The following is an 11587-nucleotide window of genomic DNA, read 5'->3' as shown; positions in this document are numbered from 1 at the left end:
CTCTGGCTGCTTCCCGCTGAAAGAGGGCATACGCATTGGTGTCAGGATGAAACTGCTCTCTTTGGAGGTGGGAATATTCACAATACCTGGACTCACAGACGATACGTTTGGACCATTACGGTGCAAGCTCTAGAAAGTCTCTGGGAAAGGCTGTCTTGTATTCTCACTACAGAGGGCGCAACAGCAGAAAACTTCACAACACAGGGAATGCCCACTTCTGCAATCAGGGCCAAGGTTACAAGCGGCTTTTTCCACCTTGTCCTGACCTGACCAGGACACTAACCATTGGTCAAGTGACAATGTGGGATAAGGCACAGCTTTCTTTTATTGGTGCACATCTTGCAGGGCTATCTGAGACATTTTCCAAATTGTCTGGGATGTATACACAGATGTTAGTTTTAATTATAATGCATGCCCCCCATTTCTAATAGTAACTGGTTGTGATGAAAGGTTGGCTACATGTCTATTCAACAGGTTACAGGAAGAACTGTGAATACTTATGAAAGCAGTCATAATCCTGTCTAGTTCTTGATAATAGATTAGTTTTGTTAAATAGCTGCATCTCATCTAGGAAGTGATATTGCAGATGGGTGAGGCCTCTGTATATAATAAAGGCAAACAGATTTTTAATAAGAGACATTTCTGTGGAAAAAGAAGAAAAACAAAGTGTAATGCTAGGCACAATTTATCCAGATGTTAGACTCAAAGCATCTTTAGTTACAGAGGAGGAAGGTGGTGGCAGTCTGACATGTTTTTCTTGCCTGTATTACAAAGAATAATGTAGTAGTCATTTCATTTAGTCAAAAGCAGAAAAAAGGGAGAAAAATTTAAAAGTGTTAATTTGAGACTTATATCCCAGAAAGAATTCAGGATTCAGGCCAAATTGCATAGAACAATAAAAAAACAGTGGACAAGACTGGAGTCTAACAACAAGTATACTATAGTTTTTACTGAAACGTATTATTCTCTCTTCAGTCCCCGTTTATACTAAAGACAAATCATAGTAGGAACAATTTATTACAAAATAAGTTTTAGTCTTATTACGCTTGGCCTGAGTATGTGCAAATAGTGCAGCAAGAATGATTATTGGCCACATCGGTTCTTTTTAAATTTGGCTTTGCTGAAACTTTATTCCGTAAGGAATCTCAAATTAGACTTTAAAAGCATTGAGCCCAGCCATGGCTTTATCTGTGCCTGCAAATATTTGTATGAATTGAGTGAATTCCTCTGCTTGTGGTCCCAAGATAATTTGGGACTCCTTGACCTGTCAGAAAGTGACATTCTTCACTTACCATAAGCCAGAAACCCTGTGCAGGGCCTGCCTAGACAAAGTATGAGGCCAAATTTCCCAAGAAGCTTTTATTGGCTTTATAAGTCAACTTTGTTCTTTAAAGGAGTCTGTTTGTGTCTGAAAGTATGCCATCCCAGTCAAAGCCTTGGTAAATAACCAGTTTCTCCAATTGTGTCCTGCTACAAAAGAAAACAGATTCTTATTGGATTATGCAAATAACTATACTGCCATAAATTAAATATGCTTACAAGTAGTCCTTAAATTCTGGGGAAATCAGGTAGAGAGAAAGAAATGTCCTTCAAGTTTTCTTAACAGAAGTGTATTTTACCCAATCGTTAAAAGCTGCAAATAGCTTAACAGAAGAGAAAGGTGGCCGGGCGCGGTGGCTCACGCCTGTCATCCCAGCACTTTGGGAGGCCGAGGTAGGCGGATCACGAGGTCAGGAGATGGAGACCATCCGGCTAACACGGTGAAACCCCGTCTCTACTAAAAATACAAAAAAATTTAGCCGGGCATGGTGGTGGGTGCCTGTAGTCCCAGCTACTCGGGAGGCTGCGGCAGGAGAATGGCATGAACCTGGGAGGCGGAGCTTGTAGTGAGCCCAGATCGCGCCACTGCACTCCAGCCTGGGTGATAGAGCCAGACTCCGTCTCAAAACAAACAAAAAAAAAAAGAGAAAGATTTTTAGACACTGAAAAGCAAAACAAAAAGAATCACCAAACGTTTTAAACAAAAAATAGTAAAAGATTATTTCACTCCTCTATTAGTTGAGTCTATGTAATTAACTCCTGTTCTGTGTGATATTCCTGAACACATTGGCTCTCTATGGGAGTCTTGGAAGTTTATTTCTTCTATTTTAATGTCACAGTCTCCAAAGTTATCAGAAACTTGCATTCAAGAGTGCCTGTCAGAGTCATATATCTGTATTATAAAACTGCCTTTGAAAAGAATCAAAGGAAAATAACTGTTAGGACTATAAAGTCTCAGAGCAGCACAGTTAGCATCTGGTCATCTCTGTGGCACACAGTTTAATAGAGCTATCATAATTATTACTGATAACATACACTGAGACGTATCAGAGTTACATGAATCTTATATTATTTTGGAACACATACTAATAACATCCTTACATGAATATATCCTAAAGAAAGTTAAATAATATTTTATATTTGATAATGTTTACTTTATGATTTTAATATACCAAATAACCCCAATATGTCTCTTTTGGACTTGAGAAAACCTAATATCTAATAGGGTTAACCAGATCAAAAAAGGCTTAATTTAGAACTTAACTTTGGAAAGTTTTTCAAATATCAAAGATTTAAACACTTAATATTATAAATTAGAAACCCAGGTCCTTATAAATTAGAGGGAAAATATTTAGCCATTGATAGAGGGTAGAATCACCTTTCCAAACAAAACCCAATATAAACTCTATAAGGCCAACTGAATCTGTCTTTTTTTGCCTTCCCTTTTTTCCTTCTGTCATTTATTCAAACGGCAAACAAAACTCTTTCATTATCCATTAATATCAGATGAAAATGAAAATCCTGTCCAAAAGAGGAAGCCAGATTTTACCTTTGCAATAGTGTGCCATTAATTAAACCCAATTCTTAATAAAACCTTATAGACAAATCTATTTAATCTTAGTTTGACTATAATGTAAGATTTCAATAAGCCTTAAATTTTTTTGTTAAGCATCAGATCAACTCTATAAAAAAACCTGTGCTGTTCAGACACATGGGCCTAGATTCTGGCCCTGCATCAGTGTGCTTTTATTCTAATGTATAATTTCCAGAAGAATGAATGAATCCCCTTCAAATCATAGCCAACTTCCTCTTATCTACAGAACTTCCTTTACAAGATCAAAATTTAACAAATTGTTTACAACTTGTTTAAACCTTCGGTTTAGTCCTATTACTATTTTAGGTTAGGACGTCCTTAAAAACCTCTGAACCAGACAAAATTATATCCCCTTTAACAAAATCATATTTCCATACCTTCTTAAAATCTTTTACCAAAAACACATTCTACGTTCCTTATACACCTTGCCTGCAAAACTATTTCTTCAGTAGTCTCAAGTACATATTAAAATGTTAACTCTTAGCAACTTTTAGTTCTAGTGAAAAATCTGGTAAGTAGCAATTTTAACCACGTATCAGATGGCAGAGCCCAGGACAAGGAGCAAGCCACAGACAATGACACTTTCCAGCCTGCCCAAGGGACCTGGCTAACTCCATATGTCACCAGATCTTACTTAGAATCTACTGGCTATAAAATAGGCAAGTCAAATGATTATTAAAACTCAGAAAAGCAGCTCATGACCTTAAAGCATCCAGCAAACAGTATCTGACCTGCCTAATGTAAACCAAACATCTAAACATTGAAGAATTGCTTATTTTATTTACCAATAACCTTTTGGACTGTCTTTAGTTTTCAAATATTATTAGCATCGTGTGACCTAAAGTCATTCAAGTTTCTGTTTTTTCTGACCAGTATGTTTCACTTAAGCACTTATTTTTCTTTAAGCCAAATAATTGGCGCTCTTACATATACAAGTTCACATACACAACACAAATATATACATACACAGACAGGCAGAAGAAAATCATAGTTGCACAATTTTTCATTTGCTGGTTTTTAAGTTTCTTAATTGGATTGCTGGTTTCACAGTGGAGCCCTTTGAGGAACTGAGAAAGCATGCAGTTTCTAGGACCTAATATTTACCATACCTGAGAAGGAGGCACTGCTAGAAAGCAGAACAGAGTAAAAAAAAATTAAAGACCCCATTTTTATACCGAATCCTCAGTCTCAAAAAAGAGCGAAATGCTACAGAACCAAGTGCAGTGCTTTTACCATGCATTTCACTTCAAGAACATTCCCCCAAGGCTGGTGGGCAAAGCCAGGCCAATCAGCCCCTTCTGTAATCAGCTCATCCCCCATTCCATACCGTTTAGTTGCCCTACAGCATTATTTTTTATTTAACCATGAGAAGAAAGGAATATCAGCCTACAGGAATGACCGTTCACTATAAGCAACTGCCATTGGTCTTCCCTAAAAATATATCTCCTACCTCACGATTACACACCAAGGCTAAAACTCCTCTCATAATGCAAAGTAATTTCTGTTGTCCACCCAAAGACAAAAACTCAGGTAACACATGCAAAATAAAACAAGAGCCTTAGATTTTGAGAGGGGTCTGTCCACTTATAATTCCTGGGATTCCAAGAAGAAAATAAAGGTTTCTCCCAAAATAGAGTCTGTGGCACCTGCTCTGTTTATCTCAAGCAAGGAGTCCCAGACTGTCAGAAATGACGTTAGGTCCTCTAATGTGGGCATCAAAGGTGGCAAGAAAACAAATGGAATTCAATTGGCTGAGAAGAAGAAAAGAAAAGAAAAAAAAGAGAGAGAGAGAGATCCAAGAAGAGGAAAAGCATAAAGGCCTTTTGAATTTATATACACAGAAAGACCTGGCTATCAACTTTTAGGTAAGCTGACTTTTTTTTTTTTTTTTTTTTTTTTTTTTTTGAGATGGAGTCTCGCTCTGTCACCAGGCTGGAGTGCAGTGGCGCAATCTCGGCTCACTGCAGCCACCACCTCCCAGGTTCAAGTAATTCTCCTGCCTCAGCCTCCCAAGTAGCTGAGACTACAGGCACGCACCACCACGCCTGGGTAATTTTTGTGTTTTTAGTGGAGATGGGGTTTCACCATGTTGGCCAGGTCGCTCTCGATCTCTTGACCTCGTGATCCACCCACCTTGGCCTCCCGTAGTGCTGGGATTACAGGTGTGAGCCACACGCCTGTCCTAGTGAAGCTGACTTTTAACCAGAGAGCTTTTTAAAGAAAATCTTTTAAAACCTATTATTAGCAGACTCTAACTGGGACAAATAGCTGATACTTCTGATTTTTAAGCTCTTTTTTTTTCCCCAAAAGGTGTGCTCCCAAGAGAACCCAATAGGCCCTCACTAAAGTTATAACTTAACCACGGATGCATGCGGTGTCTCCAAAGAGATGGCAAACAATTTTCACAAGATCCAGAATTGCCCCTAGGGTATCTCAGATAAAAGAAAATTCAAGACATAAAATCACAAGTTGTCCCTGGAGGGAAAAATAATCAACAAATGGCAAAAGTTTCACAACTATCAACACAGAAATGACTCATTATCAAATCTAGGAATTGAACCTACAATTCCCACGTGGAAGAGGAAAGCCTCAGCTTCTGAGCTCTAGCACAAGGCAACAGCTAGTGCTTTTCCCAGATGGTGTCTAAAGCAGCCATTTTTGAGCTTGCAAAGGATTTTAACTACTCAAGAGAATTAAGGCTAGACATAACATTATCATGTACTCTTTTCAGACTCAAGAGTCAAAGCCTTATAATTTAACAGCACAAGAACTTTAAAAGCAACATAGACAGTTACATGGAGGCAATAATGTTTTCAAGTCCATAATTTGAATTAACTTTTAGATAACTTCCAAATTAGACAATATTCTTTTTCTCAATAAGAAGACATCTTCTTTGGAACATTTTATACAAACCTAGGAAGCAAGAAATCCTGAACTGCTTATCAGATATTAGCATTTTACAGATGAAAACCATTCCACAATTTTGGAACACATTTCGCATATAATAACTCTTTCTTAATTGGAAATAACCCAGATATCCAATGGCCATTCAAAATGACTTTAAGATTTTAAATTATACAAAAAGTTTACTGACAAGCATTTGTCTCATTTATATAAACCCAATTTTCCCATTTTTAACCATTTATTTAGATTACTTCTGAAAACTGATATTTTACACAAGGTCAGTCATTATTTAAAGTTATTTCCATGTTAACCATTTTTAAAACTTGTGAACATCAGGTGTTTATCTAAGTAAGAATTGTAAAGTTAAATATATGAGCATTTTGTTGTTAACTCAGATTTGGCTATTTTCATTAAATAATATCAAATGTCTTATTTATAAAAATTATAGAAAGATATTTCTGTTTGGGGCTGGGTTTGTATTTTGTATGTTGGCAATTCTCAAGACATTTATCATATTATTTTACCAATAATTTTAAAGTCAGCTTATTTATTAAAGATTTTACTTAAGTCACATGAACTTGTAAAGCATTGGGGCTTATTCACTTAATTTATGAATACTCCTTAACTTTCCTATAGCTTTTATTTCAGAATTCTAGCCATAAGATATCAATACAAACTCACCAGTTTCCAAACAAACCAACAAACAACAACAACAACAAAAACAGAAAAAAAAAGGTTGGATCCAAACAGTGGTTTTATCATCGCACCAGTAGAAAAGTAACAGCGATTTAAAGCATGCAGAAAAGAAAATAGAGAAAGGTGTAGCCTGGCCACCCTCTGCATAAGAACCAGCTTCTTGTTAGAGTGTGAGAAAGAAAAGAGGGTAACAAAAATATTAAAGCAACCGATAGGAAATTCTGGAGCCTTCCAGCCACTAGACAGTGTGGGGTGACTGCCCCCACCATTCTCATTTACCTTCCATCAGGAAGTCTCAGTACCCCAGGTGGGCAGCTCTCCCAGATAATCAGGAGGGTGAAACTGGAGGTGGAGAGTACAGGAGGAATCAAGGCACACACACAAAGTAATATATCGACACATGCAAACAAACAGCCTGCTTCCAAACGAGTCCGCAGTCAAGGGGGTTGGGTGAGGTCCTAGATCCCACTCCCTAGGTCCAAATGGCTCCATAGACAGCTGAGTCCAAGCTGAGCAAAGCTCCTATGGTGCTGCACAGGCAGACAAATACAAATGTTCAAAATGATGTCACCAGCAGCCAAGTCTTAAGTACAGCAGGGCCTCAGCAACACCTCAGAGAGTGGTCGGGGCATTCCGCCCAACCTACCCCGTTCCAAAGTTTGCCAGTTTTTTGGAGGTCACTTTCTTTGTACCAGCAAAGTGTTGAAGGCAGCAGACATTGATATAGTTAAGAATAAATTACTTAGGCAGATAGTAAAGGTATGGGAGTCCTTGGTAAGGCTTTTCTTTTTAATGAAAACCGGCTTCAAATTATTTTCCTTCCTAATAAAGATCAGCCTGTAAAATCGAGTGGCAGACATAATCCCCAATGTTGGAGGACAGCCTTGTGGGAGGTGATTAGGTCATGGTAGTTGCTTTCTCATTAATAGTTTAGCCTCATCCCCCTTGGTGCTGTTGTTGTGATTATGAGTTAGATCTCACAAGATCTGGTTGTTTAAAAGTTTGGCACCTTCCTCCCCTGCCACCTTGCTCCCGCTCTGGCCATGTGACATGCCTACTTCACCTTCTACCAGGATTGTATTTCCTGAGGCCTCCCCAGAAGGCTGAGCAGATGCCAGCATCATGCTTCCTGTAAAGCCTGCAGAACTGTGAGCCAATCAAACCCGTTTTCTTTATAAATTGCCCATTCTCAGGTTATTTCTACCAATGCAAGAACAGACTAATACAAGGGTACCACCTCACTTTTGGAGCATAAAGTGAGCACTTTTAAAGGGAGCCTGGCCGGGCATGGTGGCTCACGCCTGTAATCCCAGCACTTTGGGAGGCTGAGACGGGCAGATCACGAGGTCAGGAGATCGAGACCATCCTGGCTAAGGCGGTGAAACCCCATCTCTACTAAAAATACAAAAAATTAGCCGGGTGCGGTGGCGGGCAACTGTAGTCCCAGCTACACGGGAGGCTGAGGCAGGAGAATGGCATGAACCTGGGAGGCTGAGCTTGCAGTGAGCTGAGATCGCGCCACTGCGCTCCAGCCTGGGTGACAGAGCAAGACTCCATCTCAAAATAAATAAATAAATAAATAAATAAATAAATAATAAAAAAAAAATAAAGGGAGCCTAACATTAATGGCATGTGGGGTGGGGAAGCGAACAGATGGAAGGTCAGTGTGTTAACTTGATGCTTTATCTCCTGAGTTGTCAGGCTAGTGAGTGACTGCTGCTGTCCTCGTGGGCAGGCATACTCTGGGTTTTAAATAAACTCTTATCCCTCAAGGTAACCTCCTGGTGGGTGAGAGTTCCTTTCAGGATCTCCTAAGCACATAGTTAGGTGAATGTGCCCTGTAGGGAGTGTCTGGTGAAGAGAAATAAACAGCTGTATTTGCATTTCTAAAAGGCTAAGTAGGAAGTGGGAAAAAGGAGAAAAGAGAAAAGGAGTTAGAGAAAAAATGACTAAACTATTGCTTAGAAAAATGGGGGCACTTGGCTAAAACAGCAATGCAAATAGACTAACCTAGAAAATCGGTTCTGAGGAGTAGAGTGGTAAAGGAGTGAAACATTGCTGTGAAGATACCTGAAGATACGTAACTGTCTGGAGAACTAGGTAATGGGGCAGAGGTTGGAAGAGTTTAGAGGGCTCAGAAGAAGGTAAGAACAGGAGAGAGTATTTGGAAATTCTCAGAAATGGGTTTGACGGCTGTGGTCAAAATGCTGAAAGAAATACAGACAATGAAGACCAGGTTGATGAGGTCTCAGATACAAATGAGGAACTTATTGGGAGCCAGAGTAGTGTGCTTTAAGCAAAGAGCTTGGCTGCATAGTGTCCATGTCCTAGGGCTTTGTGAAAGGCTGAACTTAAGAGTGATGACCCACTCCAGCCTGGGCGACAGAGCAAGACTTCATCCCCCCGCCAAAAAAAAAAAAAAAAAAAAAAAGTGATGACCTAGTATATCTGGTGGAAGAAATTTCTTTTCTTTTTTTTCTTTTTTGAGATGGAGTCTTGCACTATTGCTCAGGCTGGAGTGCAGTGGCGTGATCTCGGCTCACTGCAAGCTCCGCCTCCCGGGTTCACACCATTCTCCTGCCTCAGCCTCCCGAGTAGCTGGGACTACAGGCACCTGCCACCACATCTGGCTAATTTTTTGTACTTTTAGTAGAGACGGGGTTTCACCATGCTAGCCAGGATGGTCTCAATTTCCTGACCTCGTGATCCTCCCGCCTCAGCCTCCCAAAGTGCTGGGATTACAGGTGTGAGCCACTGCACCCAGCCATCTGGTGGAAGAAATTTCTAAGCAGCAAAGCATTCATGAGGTGTCATGGCTGCTAGTAACAGCCTATGATCAGATGTGGAAGCAAAAGAATAATGTAAAATTGAAACTTTATTTGAAAGGGAAGCTCAGCATAACAATCTGGAAAATTTGCAGCCTGGCCATGTGGTAGAGAAGGAAAAAGCATTCTCAGGAAAGAAAAGCATTTTCAGGAAAGAGTTCTGGAGCAACCACTTACTAGAGAGATTTGCATGACCACAAGGGAGCCAAGTGCCAGAATAGTCAAGACAGTGGGATAAAGGTTGCAAGGGCATTTTGGAGGGTTTGAAGACAGCACCTCACATTATAGTCCCAGAGGTCTAGGAGCAAAGAATTGTTTCAGGCGCCAGGCCCAGGCTTTGCCCGGCTCAGCCTTGGGACACTGCCCCAGCTGCTCCAGTTCCTGCTGTGGCTCAAAGGGCCCCAGGTCCACCCTGGGCTGCTTCTTTGGAGAGCACAAGCTGCCACAGGCCTCAGAAGCTTCCACGTGGTACCAAGCCTGCAGGTGTTCAGAAGACAAGAGTGAAGGAGGCTTGGCAGCTTCCACCTGGATTTCACAGAATGTATGGAAAAGCATTGTGCTCAGGCAGAAGGCTGCCACAGGGGCCGAACCCTCACAGAGAAACTCTACTGCCGCAATGCCAGGGAGAAACATGGGGTTGGAATACCCATGCTGAGTTACCACCGGGGTACTGCCTAATGGAGCTATGGGAAGGCAGCCACTGCCCTCCAGACCACAGAATGGTAGATCCATCAGCAGCTTGCATCCTGCACCTGGAACTGAACTCCAACCCATGAGAGTGGCCACACGGGCTTCCCCTTGCTAAGCCACAGGGCACTGGGGACCTACCCCTTGCATCAGTGTACCCTGGATATGGGACACTGAGTCAAAGGAAATGATTTTGGAGCTTTAAGATGTAATGTCTGCTCCGTGGGGTTTTGTATGGTCCTGTTGCCCCTTTCTTTTGTCTGATTTATCCCCTTTGGAATGGGGATATCTACCTAATGCCTGTACCACCATCATATCTTCTAAGTAAATAACTTGTTTTTGATCTTACAGGCTCATAGAGAATGTACCTTGAGTCTCAGATGAGATTTTGGACTTTCGAGGTGATGCTGAGAGGAGTTAAGACTTTGAGTACTGGCAAGGCAAAATTGCATTTTGCAATGTGAGAAAAACATGAGATTTGGAGGGCCAGGGGTGGAATGATATGGTTTGGATGTGTGTCCCTTCCAAATCTCATGTCACAATGGGACCTCCAATGTTGGAGGTGAGTGTCGTGGGAGCTGTTTGAGTTATGAGGGTGGACCCCGTATGAATGGTTTAGCCTGTCTATCCAGTGGACACCCTCCCTTGGCCCCCCTCATGTTGAGTGTGAGCACACAGTTGTGAAGCAGGTCAGCCAGCTCCATATGCCTTTTTTTTTTTTTTTTTTTTGAGACAGAGTCTCACTCTCACTCTGTCACCCAGGCTGGAATGCAGTGGCCCAATTTCAACTCACTGCAAGCTCCACCTCCCAGGTTCACGCCTTTCTCCCATCTCAGCCTTCCGAGTAGCTGAGACTACAGGCGCATGCCACCACACCCAGCTATTTTTTTGCTTTTGTATTTTCAGTAGAGACAGGTGAAACCCATGTTAGCCAGGATGGTCTCAATCTCCTGACCTCATGATCCGCCCGCCTTGGCCTACCAAAGTGCTGGGATTACAGGCATGAGCCACCATGCCCAGCCAACCAGCTCTGTATGCTTTTATCTCCTCGTTTTAATCGGCAACTATTTTGACCGCCTGTTCCAATTTTCTATTAAACCATTACTCCTAGGATGATATGCAACACGATGTGTTCATTTGATGTGGTGTCTCTGCCCCTTGTTGCATACTATGGGTTCGATTTGACAACATGTAACTTGAAGTCCCAAATTGGTACAGTAGCTGCTGTTCTGATCCTTTCGTAATATTTTGAGCTTTTGCATCTACAACCAGGTATGCAAAACACAGCAGGGTAAAAATCTATTCCTGTCAGGACAAATTTACAGCCCCCAGAACTATTGTCATTGGTCCAGTGTAATCCACTTGCCAGCTATGTGCTTCTCCCTGGGTGACCTTCCCCATAGCTATCTTTGGTGTCTGTTTCTCTTGGTGGCACACAGAATAGTTCTTGCTGTCATTTTGTGCCTCAGCATGTATAAGGGTAACATGTCTAGATTCAGCCATCTCTGCATTGCTGCAGCATCCCCCACCCCCATGTTCACTCATTTCATGGACCTCAGGG

This window comes from Macaca fascicularis, chromosome 7 (assembly GCF_037993035.2).
Source record: "Macaca fascicularis isolate 582-1 chromosome 7, T2T-MFA8v1.1".
Taxonomy (NCBI): Eukaryota; Metazoa; Chordata; class Mammalia; order Primates; family Cercopithecidae; genus Macaca; species Macaca fascicularis.
The sequence above is the reverse complement of the archived record's forward strand: the minus strand, read 5'-3'. Positions refer to the sequence as shown.